The sequence below is a fragment of the Melopsittacus undulatus genome, chromosome 10 (genome assembly GCF_012275295.1).
Source record: "Melopsittacus undulatus isolate bMelUnd1 chromosome 10, bMelUnd1.mat.Z, whole genome shotgun sequence".
Taxonomy (NCBI): domain Eukaryota; kingdom Metazoa; phylum Chordata; class Aves; order Psittaciformes; family Psittaculidae; genus Melopsittacus; species Melopsittacus undulatus.
The window spans coordinates 13,999,842-14,018,206 of NC_047536.1; the positions used below are offsets into that span (position 1 = coordinate 13,999,842).

General features: G+C 43.2%; 1 protein-coding gene across 1 annotated transcript in view; it reads right to left on the reverse strand.

The window, feature by feature from the left end:
• Positions 1 to 18,365, reverse strand: part of FSTL4 (follistatin like 4) — a 199,296-nt gene that overhangs the window by 140,298 nt on the left and 40,633 nt on the right. The window lies entirely within an intron of this gene.

The window sequence follows — 18,365 nt, forward strand, 5'->3', positions numbered from 1 at the left end:
AAGCCAGTGAGAGCACTTCAGTGCCGAAACTTCATCCATAAGTTACATGCAGAAAGCAGTTCTGAAACCTACGCTCCTCCAGCCACAGAACTCACAAGGAGCTTCAATTTTTGGCAGCATAGTGCCTTAAGTGCCAGCACTTCAGCTTCTTGTATCCATGTCTGCATTCATAGTCTAACTTCCACTCTGTAAGCCAGAAGCCAAGCATTCCCAAAGCTAAAATTCACACAGGTTTCAATGAAAGCTCACACAGACAATTGCTGAGGGCTTTTGATATAATAACCCCTAGGAAAGACTGTCATTGAAGTCAAGGGACTATTACAGGAAGATGCTTCTCACTGTAAAAGCAGCTATCAGTATCCTTACACTCTGAATAATGACATATAATGAAAAAACAACTTTCTGCTACTTTTAAGAATTCATTAGATATAATGTTCTGAACATTACTGTACTATCTGCTGTGTGATGCTATTAAAAGGCTAAGGAAGCTGCCCCTGTGCTATAACATTTTCTGCTTCTGAAGTTTCCTTGCTTAAAAGCTTGCAACAGAACATTATTATAATTCATACAGGACAGGGCACTGCCAAACAAGCCACTACTCAGAGCAATAATTAGCATTACGCTCAATGAAAAGAGTTGCTGGAAATTAGATTATTCTATGCTAATTGGAGTACACAAAGTTGGGAATTACAAAGGGATGCTGCAAGAGGCATAATTAAAGCAGGAATAAACACTCTGTCATGCACAACCTGCCGCCAGCCTCGCAGAGCCTTCCAACAGCCTCTGGCTGTTCCCATGCCAGTGATGCAGACTGGACCAGCAAATCCCTGTTGTCTACATTTACCACATGCAGGGTTGGCTCTTGCCAAGGTTTTAGTGCTTGCTGGCTTCCAGAGGAAGCTCAAGTGGATGCACTCCAGCATCCAACAGGATAACTCCTGCAGCAACTGCAGCACCACAACATCCTCCAAAATGCATCCAGGGCTCTTCCCTTCAAAGATGTTTCAAGCAGCACAAACAGTTCCGCTTAGGAGAGCAGGCTGGATCTCACCTAAAGACCCCCAGTCACATGTAATGAAGATGTGAGGAGCATCAGCACCAGTGACTGCAATCTGTCAATCCTTTCTTATGCTAAATTCCTTGCGAACATTGACACAGCCCCTGCCTGCCCAGCATTTTATGTCAATATGAAATGTCCCAGTGCTGAAGCTATGTTTCCTCTACTAGTGATCCAGAGGTTAAAGCCTGTACACAAAGACAAGCAGAAGTTTCTACAAAAGCCCATTTTTCTCTGTCCCTGTAAAGCCTTTGTTTTTATCACTGTAAATCTGAATGGGGAAAAAAGGCTGGTATTGGAGGATTAACTATTTGACTCAATAACTCATTAAAATTCCTCCCACTTGGCAAGCTAAGAAATATCGACTTTTCCTGACTTGTAATAAACTAGAAGGTCAAAGCATCTCTGAGCTGTGCAAAAAAGTAGCCCCTAGAAGGAGGATCTGACTGTTCTTTACTTACTCCACCAATTGTTTCAGAATTTCTGGATAACGTCCTCAGAAATGCAAATTCTGTGGCTTCAAGGAGATTTCACTGCCAAGGCCATCTGCATTCATGGGGTCTGCTCTAGATCCAAGCAGCATGAAGGTCTGGGCTTGAAGAAGCACTAGTCAAGCATCCTTCTCCTCTCATAGCAGGACTTACACCTGTACAAGCATATCCATTGCAATGTGCCTCAAATTACATGTTTTGGATGCTGCTGTTGATGCTAAAGACGTTGATTCAGGAGCTATTATTGTCTATATCGATGTAATTCAGTCACAGCTACAGCAAACCCTTTTCTTCTGCTGTCGTGATGACTAAAACTTGATCTCTCAGATACAGCACCCATTGAGGACTGCACCACACATCTTACTGAGGGTTACATCTGCCTCCTCATTCACAGCGGGCTGCTCTGATTTAATGCATCAGGTCACATCTGGGCAGGCCACAGCTGCACCCTGCCCCAACAGCTACTGCAGGCACCGGCAGCAGCAAAAAACCCTCTTGAAGCCTCAAGTCTTTTTTGGTGTTTTTGATTTTTAATGTAAACTTAGCATTACTGAAGACAAATGCTGTTCCTGTGCAATGCAAATCCTACATTTTTTCATGATACACCAAAGGTTTGGTTAAGCACCAGCTTATAAAAAAGGACAAAATTCTTTCCTACAGCCACCCTGGTTACTATGGAGAAGCCACAGAAAGCCTCTCTATGTTTATGCCTCATTCATTTTGTTCACAGTTTGGTTTCTTCTATGTTCTCAGATGCATAATTCCTGTTTAAACACACTATAGGTGGGTAAGGGGTTAGGAAGGATAACCTGCAAACAACTAGGAAGGAAAGATTTGTGTATTCGGGAATCCCGATGTGCTTCTACTAGTCCAAGCCTTCTGAAATTCATATGCTTGTGAGCAAAATGTTAACATGGGATGTCTTTGCCAGAATCTGATAATGTTGATAGCAGCTCTTTAATTCAATTACTATTTGCATAATCCTTTGAAGAACTAAAGCTCCCCACAAGCACACTCAGTTGTACAGGCAGACCCTCTGCCTAGGAAGAACAGTAAGGAGATGTGGAACAGAATGAAGCCAGTGGAAACAGAGAGGAAGGGAGGTACTGGACTATAAAAGCACTGTTGTCTTTGATAATTCATCCAAAGCAGCACCAAGCATCATGGAAAAGGACCTTCCTCCACTGCATTAAGATGCCTTCTCGAGGTGATCCCATGAGCATCACCTGAGCCGGGAAGGACAATGGGTGTGTGTAGCTCAGCAGCATGCCATTGCCATTCTTTGTCACATTATTAAAAGTGACTGAATTCCCCACTCCTACAAGGATTATTAAAAACAGAAAGAGGAAAGGTAACCAAGTGAAATTCCCAACTAACTGCTCACAGTATTTATGAGTCCCAATGCACTGCATGGGAAAAGGCATGACTTACTTGATTTATTAGTCACAAAGTCATTTACTCAGGTTAAAAATGGATCATCTTGCAAAACAAGCCACTTTTCAACACTAATTAAGTTTATCCAACATGGCTGAAGTCAGAGTTGTTATACTGTATTAAAGCCAGAAGGACGGAGAGAGGAAATCCATTCACATATACCCACAAAAACACTCTGCTTCTCACATTGGTTTCTGCCTGCCCCTGAGAAATTCGGAATTCCAGTGGAAAAATGACAATGGCTTGGTGCAGGCAGTAAAATAACAGTCCAGGAATTTCATAAGGCTTATTAAAAGGAAAATTCAGATGTTATTGACACATTGGAGAAGTGTCCCCTGGCCATACATTAATTCATAAAGACAGAGACCTCGTCTACCTTTTTCACGCCACTAAATATGTTACAGATCAGACTTTCTTCTTTACTCCCAAACACAACCCTATTCCTTACTCCAGCAAAACTCCCAAAGCATTCATGGGCAGGCACTGACTTCAAGTAAAGTCAACCAAAGCCATTATACCTATGAGCAAAGCCAAAGCCCAAACAGCTCTATCGCATCGCTACTCATACAAACTTGCTTCTACACTGCAGAAAAGTTAAAATTACTACATTTATATAAAAAAAGCCATTTTGCCTTTGAGTAACAGTGAGCTCCTGCAGGCAGCTGGACATCCAGCTTCATTGCTGAAGGGAAGAGTTTAGGTATTACATCAGAACTAGAGCCAAAACTGGAATCTTTAATTACAGGGCACTGGAGACTAGTAGAACTGAAACTGGAAGGTTCTATGCCAAGCTCTTCAAAGGCAATGTTGCACCTTGCAGATGTTGTCCTAAAATAAAATCAAACCCTCTATAACACAATAAAAATATGCAGTCTTTAAACTTAGATTGTTAACAGTCATGAGGTAAACCAGGGAGGTAACAGTCATGAGCCATTCATCCAGTTTTCCAGCATTTTTCCTTTCCTACATTTAATAATCTCCTATGGTCTAAAATGTCACACTTGTAAGCACTATTTACTGCTGAAAAACATATACTGACAGTACATATAAATATATACACACACACAATGCACACACAGGTGTATGTGTTTAAGTAAGTATCTTAGAGCAGGACAGAGAGGATGCAGCAGCTTTAGAAGAGGAAGACAGCAAATCAGTTACTTTTACTTATTCAGATGCCCTACACAAAACAAAAGACAGGATGATGGGGAAAGCCTCTTCAAGACAAAAAGGAGGAAACCTTCCCTGATGGCCACATTATTTCAGGGGGACTCTTGCAGAGTTTAGAAAACAAAACAGTCACCAAAAGGAAAGGAAAATCTACTTGGGAAAGGAGTATTGCGATAAACAGTTAATGCCGATGACACCAGCATCAAGGGAACTGCTTAATCAGGGTCTGCAGTTTCATATCAAAGAGAAACAAACTGGAATTGCTCAATTAAAGTTCAGTAAGAGCATGCAGTGACTCTGCAAATAACACCAAGGAAGCACTTGATATTATAGGAGATTTTTCTGTATCAATTTCTATGTCTGAAAATGGGGATTAATGAGACTTTCTCTATGTCAGGACTGTGAAACCCACTAGAGACCACACCATGAAAAGAAACTTGACAATTTCCAGTAACTACACTAGTCCTAGTCTAATTAGCCCAATTTTTGCCCTGTTTAAAATCCATTTAACAATCATAAGACAAAAGCTTCTTTAAGTAATATTTTTGGACTGTACTATGGGTTTTGGGGGTACTACCATGAAAAAAGAGGCAGAAAAGTACAAAGCAAACCATCCAAACTATGTAAAGCATACATGCTGCTGTGAAAGAAATACCAATATATAAGACCATATATATTTAGATCCTTGCCATGAAACTTTACCATGCACAATTTCCTTGATTGCTCTCTTGTTGGAAGAGCTACTAAAGGGGCAATTCACAAAATTGCACTTTATTAAATGCTTACCTAAAGTTATCTGTTATAGGTGCTGCACATTGAAGGCAATTTTATTACATTACTCCTGTGCAGCAAATATAGACATGGACCTAAATGTGCTGGACTGCTGTGCATCTCCTGCGGGTACCACACTTCGCCCTGCATTTGCAAGCTGCCTAGCAGGTCCCTATATACATCCGGCCAAGAAAAGGCACTACATTAACAGATGACCAGTATACTACCTGCAGTCAGAAGAACTTAATGCTTCCTTGGGCACCTGTATTTAGTGCTGCGAGCAACCCCGTGAAGCTGGGTTTGTGTATCATAGAATTATTTGAGTCACCTTAAGGCTCACCCAGTTCCAACCCCTTGCCATGGGCAGGGACACCTTCCACTAGAGCAGGCTGCTCTAAGCCCTGTCCAACCTGCCCTTGAACACAGAACATGCATGTGTGCATACACATATTTTACTTGATCATGTATTTAATTATCTCAGCATTGCACAGCACAAAGAATGCAGAAAATTTCCAGTATTGAATCTGGCAGGAATAGATCACATTAATTCTTTGGCTGCTTTGGTAAAACCCTGTATCAGTAGAATATACTCTTGTGAAGGCAGGCAGTGAAATTCCCATAGGTCACTGCTCAAAATCTGTCTGGTTGCCTTTAATCTCGCCCATCAATCTTCTGTCTGCCCCATTCCTTCACTCTTACTCTCAGGACCAGCCTCACTCCTCTGCCTTGTTTTCAGGGGTCTTTAATCCTTTGACCAGCACAGCAAGCCCTAGCATTCTGCAGCTACTATAAAAGACATGAGAAATCAATAGCACGGTGCCATGCATCTTCCTGCTATTCCTTCAATGAAGTTCCTGTGGCAGAGACTATGAGGAGGTTAGAAGCCAATAATAAAATAACAGGAGATGACTTGCCTGTTTTCCCAGTGATTTCTTCAATTCCATTACCAGCAAGTTGCTGGAGGCCAGCCGAACAGTCTAGATCTTCCCTGCTGTCTGCATTGCTAACCTTTAAATCTGCCCATGCACATCGCCTTTTGCTCGCTCCCCTTTCCTTCCCATCAAGTTTCTCACACCTCCTCTTATCCCTCCAGAGCCACAACCTGTTGTGAACCCAGAGACCTCCACAGATGATGCTACCCCCAAACTTCTGCGGTACGAGGCAGCAGTCTCTCACTTCCATCTATTTTCCAACATCTGATTCCAAAACTTTAACAATCTTACCCTCACTTTGACCATTTCTACTTGGAGGAAGATGAAATCCACAAACCAAGTGTATTGGGCCATGCTGCAGTGGCATGGGAACACACACGGCCATTGCTAGTTGTTATTTTAGGTGTTATCATGCCTAAATGCACATGATGTCTTGCAATATTAGCAACAATTCAAGAACAAAAGATGCCAAGTTTCTATTCCAGGAGCATTATACCATCTCACAGAAACATCTTTTCCTATGTTTTTTTTATTAAACTCATTACTTTGCAATAAGACCACTTACCAGAAAATAATTGTGTTTATTTAACGTATGCCTATTTCCCTCTTAGATATGCACAACCCAAATGTTATTTCAGATTGGATAGAAAGATGTTTTCTGCTTCCTATTTATTTTCTCATTCAGTGCATCAGTTTATAAGGCTCACTAAGGAAGAAACACAAACATCAAAAGCGTCATGTTTGTCTCAAAAAAACAACATGATTCTGATTATTTTTGCTTGGAAGAGGAACAGATAATGACCTTTTATAACTAACATCCATCCAGCTTTCTTATTACATTATTCTTGAATTCTGCTCTTAGTAAAAATATCATCTGACTTGCACCAAGTCGTACAAATGCCACTGCATGAGGTTTCAGTGTGATGGATTACAGAGACCTCAGTTCTCGGCATCACAGCGACGCTTGTGTCAGCACTTCCGTTCGCGTTTCCTTCTCTTTAAGAGGCGCACATTTGACCCTTACAAATGAAGTCACATTGTTGAAAAACATTCCAAAAGCTATGCTAAAGCACAGCTCACAAACGTAACAGAGGCAGAAACATCAATAAGTAAACACCAGGTTTCCAGTAACATCCATATTCTACCAGGTTATTAGTGTTACTTGGAAACACTTTGTGACTCGGAGGAATGGGCTTCATTCTGCTCCACCATCAGAAACATTTAATTGCCCAAACAATAAGGGACAAATATACAAAACGTGAATCCATTTGGGACAAGGAGTGATGTGTTCAAACTGAAACAGGGGAGATTTAGGTTAGACATAAGGCAAAAGCTCTTCCCTGGGAGGGTGCTGAGGCGCTGGCACAGGGTGCCCAGAGAAGCTGTGGCTGCCCCATCCATGGCAGTGTTCAAGGCCAGGTTGGACACAGGGGCTTGGAGTAAGCTACTCTAGTGGAAGGTGTCCCTGCCTGTGGCTGGACCTGGATGAACTTTATGGTCCCTTCCTGAAAAGGAATCGAGCACAAGCCTGCAAATCCACCTCCAGGTATGACAGTTTGGTCCCTTAAGACAATAAATCTACAGAGCATTTTACTGTCCCTTCTCCTGCTCCTTTCTTGCAACACCTCGGTCATTCACTATTACACATAAAGGAAGGCAGAGGGCTGCGTGAAAATTAGGGACTGGATTCACTTCCTGAGTCCACTTCTGAGCACTGATGTTTTCCTGCAAAAGCTGCCATTTGCTAGAAATAAACGGCATGGGGAAAATAAAGGTATTAAAGCCATTTAGTTGTAATGGAGTTTGTGTTAGTGCAGGTGGTTTGTATTTGAGTAGTTTTTACTTCTGGGTGAACTGTAATGTGTGTTTGACTCATGGCTACCTTGCTTGATTGAAGAGGCAGGCCCAACAGCAGGAATAGCAGCACTCCTGCATCACGTCTAAATCAGCATAAGCTACCTGCTTGAAACTGTTGAGGTTTCATGGTGTCTTTTCACTTCTTTTTTCTTCCTCTAAGATATTTCATTTATATTTTCCTGACTAGACGCCTTAAAGGCTCATAGATTACAAGCATAGGAGCGTTACCATATAACAGAAGTGTGAGACAGAAACCAAACAGGTCCATTATGGGGAGAATTACAATCATGCAACTACTGAACGAGGGTGTATTACATTTGAGTTGGGATACAGAAGAAAGGATGGTTTTATAAATCAGTTTTCATGACTGGTTTGGGTGTGAAGGGACCTTAAAGCTCATCCAGTTCCAAACCCTTGCCATGGGCAGAGGTACCTTCCACCAGATCAAGTTACTCCAAGCAAGCCCAAAACAGTGCCACAATCAATAACCATTTACATTCCCCTTTCCCATTCTATGTTATCTTTAACAAAGCTCTTTTCCAAGACTGAGGAATAAGGAGACACACCATTTTCTAAGCAACCACATCCAGTTCTGCACCTTATGCTGATTTTGCAGTTCTACAATGGTTTAGTTTTCTATTTGCTGTCTATCTCAGTAATACTGTTGCACCCCAGCATTCCCATATTTTGTGTACACTCTATTCTGTTTCATTGCCTGCTTCATCTGGGGCCAATGTTAATGCACAAAAACCTTCACCTCATATAGAAGAAGACCTTGACATATTGGTCCCAGCTAGCAAATGCACCCCAGACCTAAGAGCCTGCAGTTAATACCAAGCCTTTTGAGACTCAGTCCTCATGGCACGTGTATTTCTCATCCCCTCCTGAGGTCTTTATCAATAAAGGAAACTATCCTGACTGTGACTAAAGATTTATCTCCTTCTTAAGACAGTTTGACTAGCAATCTTCTCCTGAATACCAGATTTTAAGATCTCTTCCTATGCCCAAGATAAATACGCCCAGCACACATCCACTCTCCTTTGTCATCCTTCCAAATCACCCAACCTGCACCAAGAAGCATATGAACCAACAAGTTAAGCTCCTATATTAAACAAAAGCCATCTCTCTCATTCCCACTTATCCTCCAGCAGTTACTTCTCCCCATGCTTCTCACACAAGGAAGGACAGAAGAATTAATGCCATTTTATACTGCATTACAAACCTGACTCACTCGGCATTCACTCTGTGCTGAAGGAAGCAGTTTAACGTGCATTTACCTGATGGGAAGAGTTGTAACCTATGGAAAGGATAATGCAGTAAAATGAAAAACCTACTAAAAAGCCATTTTGAAAGTGAAAAGCCTTTAAACTTCCCAGACTGTTAAAACTGGCTCAGAGGGTATCAGTGTAGAAATGCAGCATTAGCACAGAGACACTGTTAACTGCTTTTGGCTTATTCTGAGGAGCAGGAATATCACTGGTTTCTTAGATTGAGACTCACAATGTCAAAAGAAAAACCCAAGAAGTGAAAACAGATAAAAACCAGCCACAAATGGAGGGTTTCTGCAGTGAGTGTGCTGCTTTCTAACATTCACTAAAGCTGGATTTCCTTCATCTACACAAGCAGGGATCTGCTTTGGGAAATCACATAGAGGATCAGAGCCCTGTACAGGACAAAGCCCCGCAGCCACCCACAACAGGCTTCATCCTTCACAGCATCCGTGCTGGTTTACAGCCATGTAGCAAAGGGTTTACAGCCATGTAGCAAAGAGTCCATTGAGGACTCAGCAGCCTGCTCTCCTCATTCATTCTCACCAGGAATACATGTGGAGAGCTGAATCTGGAAGGACAGATATAATAGGAGTACATGCATTCACTTCCTCCCCTTTGAAGTGCTCTGTACAAGGGATGAAAATAAACAATTGATAATAATCAACAAAACATTGTTTCCTTTCGAAAACAAAGACACCAAATGAAAACAAGATGGTCATGGTTAATAGGAGAAGAGGAAAAGCTTGGGGTCAAAAGCAGGAGTAAGCTGCAATCATCAGTCATCAGAATATACTGGGCGAAAGCAGCATCATAGGGCTTTCTGTTAAGAAAAGGAATGGAATAAACAGGGTTTCTGTGTGGGACACGTTTCATGTTCAGCTGATCCACATGGATACAGCACAACTACACAAGGAGTACAAGATGTGCAGAGACACCCACAAGGATGCTCCAAGCCCCTGTGTCCAATCTGGCCTTGAGCACTGCCAGGGATGGGGCAGCCACAGCTTCTCTGGGCACCCTGTGCCAGCGCCTCAGCACCCTCACAGGGAAGAGCTTCTGCCTAAGAGCTCATCTCAGTCTCCCCTCTGGCAGGTTCAAGCCATTCCCCTTGGCCTGTCCCTACAGGCCCTTGTCCAAAGCCCCTCTCCAGGTTTCCTGTAGCCCCTTTAGGCGCTGCTACTATTCCAAAACCAGAGCCTATAGCTTGCAAAGGACACAAACAGACTGTGAAAGGGACGACTAAACAGCCCGGGCAAGAACATTTGCATCAGACGTAAAGATTGCATCCATTCACCCCCAGCCTTCTCCTCAAACCACACCACGGCTCAGACAGCGCTGGCTGCACCCGCTGCTGCTGCCAGCTCCCAGTCATGGTCAGACAACACTGCCTTCTTCACACCCTCCTCTTCCCCCCTTGTGTCAGATCAACCGTGGCATGAAACAGCTTCAACCCCTTCATAATGGGAGAACATGCCCAGCAGGCAAAATCCAGCTGGCATTTTGTGCTCATGGTAAATAGGATTACTGGCAGCAGTGAAAAGTGAAGTCCTCTGCTCAACAACACACTGGGGATGGCAGCTGCTTTCCAGCCTTGGACTGCAAATACCAATCTTGCCAAAGCTTTCTGTACTAATGGGGCCTATTTTCTCTATGGGAAAGGAAAAGGCAGGAGAGAATCCAATTTTTATGCTTCCGAGTCTCCTATTGAAGCGCATGTGTTCAACTGCTCCCGGTCTCGTTAACACCCAGCATGGGGAGATTCAAACAACCTCATGGTTGCAACGAGCTGGGGTTGTCCAACAGATAGAGCAAATGTTTAAACTATAAGTTTTTCTTTTATTTGAAGTTATTCTGTGTTAAATGTAGCACAGATTTGACTTAAAACCCTGTACTTCTCGATGGAAATACCTGTCTCCAGCTGAAGTACAAACCGGAGCTGCCAACTCTTCCCCTTCTAATCCTTACCAATGCCAACAGGAGCTGCTCTTGCAGAGTAGGTCTCCGCAGGGATCCCTGAGGGTGATTTACTGACTCCAACACCACTTGCAGGCACTAAATGGCTGCCTCCAGGTTACTCAGGTGGAAGAACACACACAGTACCCATTTCAGGAGGGGGAAAAGAGGTCTGAAGCTGTCAATGAAGAGAAATCCCTCAGGTCTCACCATAAAATGAGTGCATGACCAGTGGGTAAAGGGGGGGGGGGAAGAAAAAGGGAAAATGAGAAGAAAGCAAATTGGCCTGAGTGCGTGATCCCGAACCAAAACATGGTTTCCCAGAAGTTCTCATTTAAAGTTGTAACTGACTCAACAGCGCCTGCTGAAGTGGATAAAACACATGAAAAATTCAGAATTACAATATCTTTTCCCCTGTAAATGCCTCTCCGTTAGAAACTGGGCTCAGATTCCAAGGATTAGGGTCTAGAGGCAAGGAGAAACGCTATTTTTCTTGGGTTTAAATGGGAACCCCCAAAGCACATCACTGGTCAGCAATGAAAGGGTGACCACCCAAACAGGGACTCAGCATTCCCAAGCCAGCACAAGCACAGGGCCACCCTGGCCAGAGCTAATAGGCTAAAAAGGCTGTTTGAGACTTTCTCCTGCATGGACATTTGTGCTGGCAATTTCAATTGATTTTATACTGAAATATTGCTATGGGATGAGACACTATCGTGTGAGGTGCAGATGTATTTAACACAATTAGCAGCAAATACATAGCTATTAAAAGGAAGGGTGGGAGAATGAAAGAAAGCCCATAATTCAATAGTCTTGCTTAAAGCAAATATTGCATTTTGAAGGGAAAAGCAAGGATCTTGTTTGTTCCCTTCTTGTGCATCTTCCCCAGCACAACTACTCCATGCATTCAAACTAAGTAATAAATGCCTGAATGTCTCTGAAGACATAAACTGGGATACAGCAAAGCAAGCTGCTAACACCAAGCTTTGTACTGCACAGTCCAAAGGGAGTCTATGGCAGGAACAAGGCAGAATGCATTAAATCTCAATTAGATCACAGTGCACAACAAAGCACAGAACATTATCATCATATTTACTCACACAAGGATTAAGTGGCTTCCTTTGGAGATGTCTACGCTTGCAAATTGTCTTGGGGCCCAAGTGGCTCTTTGTGGTGAAGAGCAGGCACCACCCTGTACCTTTTTTAATGAGCTGCACCCATTAAGTGCATATCATAAGTATTAAATGCATCTCTCATGTATGAAATGCATCTTACATGTGTGTATGTGACTGGCTTCGGCATTTTGGTAGTGCTTCCAGAGTATTTCTAGCTGATATATCTTATTGGTGACTGACTGGATATTCTTCAATGCCAGAATAGCAGTGTAGAAAGAAAAATGATAAGGAAAAAACCAAAGAAAACATAAACCAAAGTACAGCTCTGATGGCATACTTGAGAAAAACATTATTCTAATAAGGTAATGCTGCAGCCATTTTAAAGCAATGATTTAGGCAGCATTATGAAGTCATTATTTGCAAATGTGTTTGTTATACAATGCTTAGTATTAACAAACCCTCATAATTATACGTTCAAACAGTTTACCCTTGGTATTACAAACACATCCAGGCTGACAGCCAGGCATGCAGTGATTCTTGCTGGCTTCTGCAGGCCAGTCCTGCTGCTGCTACAGCAGCATCTCCTGCAGTGGGACCTGTAGGAGGATTTATATAGCCACATAAAAGAAGTTCCCATCCCATCTCTGAGCCAAATTAAAGTTCGCTTCCATAAGCTTCACGGCCCTGAAAACCTTTTGGTATCAAATGCTGTGGTTTTCCCCTTGTCATAGCACCTGAACACACTCATCCAGCCTATGGCAGGGGTTGAAACTAGGTGATCTTAAACATCCCTTCTAGTCCAAACCATTCTATGATCCAGTCACTTCCACAGCTCTAACCTCTGTTATCTTAATTCCAAGCACAATTTAAATCTAAAACCTCCCACCATTGGACATTTCAAGTGCTACCAGCAAGGACCAGACTCCACCCAGTGCAAACACTTTGTACTTTATTCCTAAAGATCAAGTTAATGAAGTGCAAAACTGCAGGGCTGTTTGATTAGAGATGATGCTTGTAAAAATCAATATACTAGTGAGCAAAGCCTTCTTCATATTTAACCATGAAAAAAGGAGCCTTAAAATTTATGGAGACTCCAAACGCAACAACAGTAGTGCAGACGCACTGTTTGCCAGTGTCTGTAGCTCGTTATAGTATAAGTTATATAAATTTACAAACACTGGCTGTTAGTACACTTTAACATACACATTATTCAATAAATGCTGAGGAAATGATCTTAAAATGGCAATGCCTTAACTTGCTTCTGCAAAAGCACTTTGATACCAACACACTGCATGAGTGTCTTTTACAGTGTCTTTTAAAAGGCTCCCTTTCAGGGGAGCAGTACAATCATGGCAACACCAGCCCCTTCGCCACAGTCTCTATCAGCTCTGGACTCCTTTAATTTGCACCAGTCAAATCTATTCCCTTCCCACACAAGACCATTCACTCAACTCAGTGTATGGCTTGATGAAAGCACTCCACCACCACACATCTGGACTTGAAAACTTCAAAGCAAGCCCATCATAATATGTTCATTAAAGACACAAGCTATTATTCCTCCCCACAATAAAGCCTTTAAGACAGTCTCTCATCTCCACAATGGAGGGCTCTCTTGAAAGGGAACATCATGCTGGCTTTCAAAAACGCATCTGGGACATGAAGTTCACAAGTACAAACCCTTCCAGCCTCAGTGGTGGTTGGGTTTTCTTTGCACAAACCTGGCATCAAAGCACCCACCCTGCCCTAAAATAGCTCCAAGTTCCAGTTGTTATAACTCCCTTAATGGTTAGGATACAAGCTAGATGGTCCCAGCCCCAATTGCATTATGCATCCCCTGACTGCACACACTGAGATTATGACTGCTCAGTGCACTCAGCACACACATACTCGCAAGGGAACACTAAAAGCAAATTCTGGCCCTGTCCATCATCCATAATTCAAGAGAAATCAGGGTTAAAAAAAGTGCATGAGCCATTGACATAATTTATATGCTGCAAGTGGGAGAGTTGGCAGTCTCTCGCATCATAAACTTTAAATAACAGTAGTTTAACACCAGATGTACCCACAGATGTCCTGAGTGTAATACCATTAGCTCCATTATGGCACGGAGCAAACCCTCCCTTAGCTCCGTACCCCCAGCCTTGCCCCACATCAGCAGCTTGCTTAACACTGGATTTCACCAGGAACCATCAGTCCATCACAAACTGCTGCATTCCAACAGCATGAAGAAAAGGAAAACCAACAAAAAAACACACCCTAAAGAGTTTTCTAATGGAATTCTGGTTGTGAAAGTGCTACCTATAAATAAAAGGAGGAAAGAAAGGGAAAGAAAAAGGTATTAGCATCTCCTCTGAAAATACAGTCAGTCTTCTTCCAGCAACAGCACAAAGTTTTGGAGATGCCCTTGTGAATCTTGATCGATACTGTGACATTCACCTTTTGTACATTAACCTACATGAACTTCCTTCCTGTTGTAAACTAGCAAAAAATACTCTTCTTCCCACTGACTTTACACAAGGGATTATCAAATTAATTCAGTGTGTGCACGCTGAGGGGTGTCAATTGATTGTTCAATCTAAACCAGCTTTTAGTCAATCTTCCTTACTGAAATAAGAGAAACCACAACAGTGACTGCTTCCTCCCACCATCCCCAGGTTCATCCATAGCATTTATTTTCAATGGAAAACCTAAACTTCCCAGTGATGATAGATCTCATGAACCCAAGGTCAAGGTGAGGCACTGGGAATGGGGCTGCCAGAAGTCCTATCTGTACATCAGATTTTTCAATTGATTCATTCTCCATCTCCTCTGTCCCTCTTTAGAGATATCCTAGGAATAACTGCAGAGGCCAAATATAACTAATACCCAAATGCAGAATTAAATGTGGTGAATGCACAACCTAGAAAGCTCAAGCCAAGCCTACAGCCTGGCTCCTGCTCTTCAGCCACATCCCTTTCAACACAGGAATCTTGCAGAAATCTCATGACAACATGAAGATAGAGATCCCTAAAGCAAAAAGGGTTAATGAAAATCACCATCATCCTCTTGGTTTCACATCACCTTACAAGTATTAAGATGCCATCACACTGCTACCAGTATAAGCATTATTTTTCTGTAGTTAATGCCTTAATACCAGATTTGCTTCTTTCATGTTGTGCTCAGATGGCAAGTATAGCTAAGCTGTGCTAAAAGAGAAGTCAGCATCAGCACAGAGCCTCAATCTTTAGTCAGAAAGTCCTTTTCTACACTCCATGTGCAAATTCAGCACATCCACAGTACAAAGATGATGAGATACTTCCCTATTTATTCTTGAAACCCAACACTTGGTGAGCACATCACAACACAAAAAGGTGCTTTTCCCTCCCTCCCTCTCATTCAACCAACAAGCATCAGCAGCAAAGTAGAGCATGTACAATGGGAAGGGATAACACCGACATAGCTGCTCCCTTCTCTCTTTCAGAGCAGAATAGAGAGGTTAAAGCAGAGAGCTGAAGCATCAGAAACCAGTCACCTAAGAAAAACACCCCAAAGAGACTAAAACATCTCTTGGTTTTGTTCCCCCAGCAGCACCAGCACTGTTTCATTTCAGTACTTCCAGGGAGATGGGGCTGCATCCCAGATGTGCTGAGCGATGCACTGTATTATCTGAGGGAGCAAGGTCCCCTGAGTTATGAGGTTTTTCTCCCTTTTCGCTAGGTCATGATCTAATACCCTTATCTGAGCTTGCAGAGCACATCGTCCAGACAAACTGCTCGTGCACCCAGGAGCATGCTTGGAGGGAGGAAACAAAGGGTGCACATTTGAAATACAGCAGCGAGCATCCCTTTTAAGGCAGCCACAGGAGCTGCCAGCGCAAAGCGCTTCACATGGGATTTACAACATGCATTTTTCTACTCCATGAGGTGGGGAGAGGAATCTGCAACGGCAGCAAGACATAATTTAGGTTTTTTATGATTTATCTTCTTTCCTCCAGTAGCTGAAGAAGAATTTAAATTAGGCATTTTGGTTCTTCTCTCAGCACATGAACCTCCACATACCCATGAAGTTCAGGGAAAGCTCTGGACTACGTTACCCCCTGACTAACAAAGCACACTAGATGGCATCCCTGCTGCCACCTTATATTGATGTGGTGTTAAAATTAGTGGAACATCTGGATCCAGCAAACATTTGGAGCAAAGTAATGTGTGCCTTGATAAGATCTCTCCCCAAGTTAGGTATCCTGCAGCTGAGTAATGATAACACGGAGGAGGGGGGAAAATACACCAAAATCCCATACTCCAACCTGAACAACCACATGCAGGACTTCTGCATCTACTTTCTGCAGCAAAGGGCATCTCTGCAAGAAGTTTTTAAAGTATTCCTTATCCTTTTCTCTGCTGAAGAAGTTCAGCTTTTCCCAAGTCATCCCACAGCCTTGTGTGGGAGCAGAGCAATGGATGCCTCACTACAAACAATAAACCTAAGCAGGTTTATTAGGTTAGGGAAGCTTTACATCAGTGTCAGTGTAAGCAATAGGGTTGGAAGGATATGTGATGCACAGGGCTGATACTGCTGCAGTGATCCCTGTATGCTATTAGAAAGTTATGGATGCTAGAGTTACCCAAAATCACATTCAGGAGAGAACAAAGCATCCCTGCTGCAGCAGCGCTTTACTGACCGAGGGGGAAAGAAGTCCTGCACCACAAATCAGAATTACTCCTTGAAGTACCTGGATCACACTTGGATGCTCCAAGCACTGGGCTCTACCTCACCTCACTGGTGAGAGCAGGGGAGCACAGCCCCGGGCACAGCTCTGCTCCCCCAGCAGCACCATGGACCCATCACCCAACGTGAACCTGCCTGAGGCTTACTTTGTTTTGCAGTTAGAGCGGGAGCAAGAATGATGCCTTCCAGCACACACAGCCCACTTCTAACTCATTCTGCTGCCAAAAGAGACCCAGCATTCAGCCTGCCCCCTGCACATTTCATGGAGGAGATCCAGAACCCCCATTCACACCATATACCCAACAAGGTCCCTTAGATCCACTCTGGAGACTAAACCCATCACAGACAGTGCATTACTACTTGGCAAGCATTGGCCAAACTCACCCAACTCGGCCTGAAAGTTCAGTAGAGCCATCTCACTATTCACTTCTCTCTGAAGAGCAGACCATGTAGAGTCTTCAACAGCAGGAAGCAATCCCTGCCACTGGGTCATGCCAGACACCAACCACATGAATTGTCTGGCCAACCCTACTAGAACACTCACCTCTGCTTGGTGTATTTCCTCCTGCTTCTTACTCCTAAACCACTTCCCCAGCCCTATATAACCACACAGAGGAACAGCAAGGCATCAGCTCCAGGGAACCTGTATTTATCAGGGCAGAAGGTGCCCCCCATCCCTTCCCCAGTCAGCACCCTCAGATGCAATGCGTTAGCAAGACTCAGCCTTTCTCCTGCTCCAACCACACCTGAGCTCCATTGCATTCATTCACACAATGATCCATGTCCCCCAGGGGTCAATGAGTAGAAGCAGGTTACGCAGAAGAAACGGATTTCTTACTCCAAATGAAACACAAAAACTGAAACTTTGAAAGTATCAAATGTACAGGTTTTAAATCCAAAACATTTTAGGGACAAAGTGATTCTACCTTTGAGATCCTTCCCACTAACATGGGCTGCCTGCAGAACCACCCAGTGAAGGTTTCCCTTCTTGACCCTTGCAATGACTTTTACATTTAAAACACACGGGGGTCACAGACCTTCAGTGCTGCTTCTCAGGTGTGGTTACACTGCCCCAGGACAGCCCCTACCCATCAGCATGGAGCCTTGGTGTCCCAGCTGAGCAGAGCAGAGGCAGCATCAGCTGTGCCTTTAAGAGGGACCATGCTCCAAACCCTCCATTCCATGCAGCACAGGCCTGGACCATTCACTCCTCCAGCATAGTAACAATATTCTTGTGAAAGATTAAAACATAAGGTGTTTGCTTTGGAGCTAGACAGTCTCCATTGACTTCTGAGGCTGACACTACAAGACACAAAGGGTGAGACTGCTTTCATTGCAGCTCTGCAGGTAACACCGATGTTTACTCCCTCCTCCTAATTTAAATGACCCCTGGTTTCAAATCCAAACCAGCAAACCAAGGGCCCCTTTCACTCATGTGCATGCTGCAGTGTCTGACAAAGCACCCACCTCCATAGACAACTAAAAAGTCCATTCAGAAATATGTTTTAGATTATATGGAGCATTGCAAGCACACAGCTTATGTAATGCTGTGATTTTCTGGTATCATGTGGAAGACTCACATCTTCTGATCCGCTGAGAAGCCACATTGC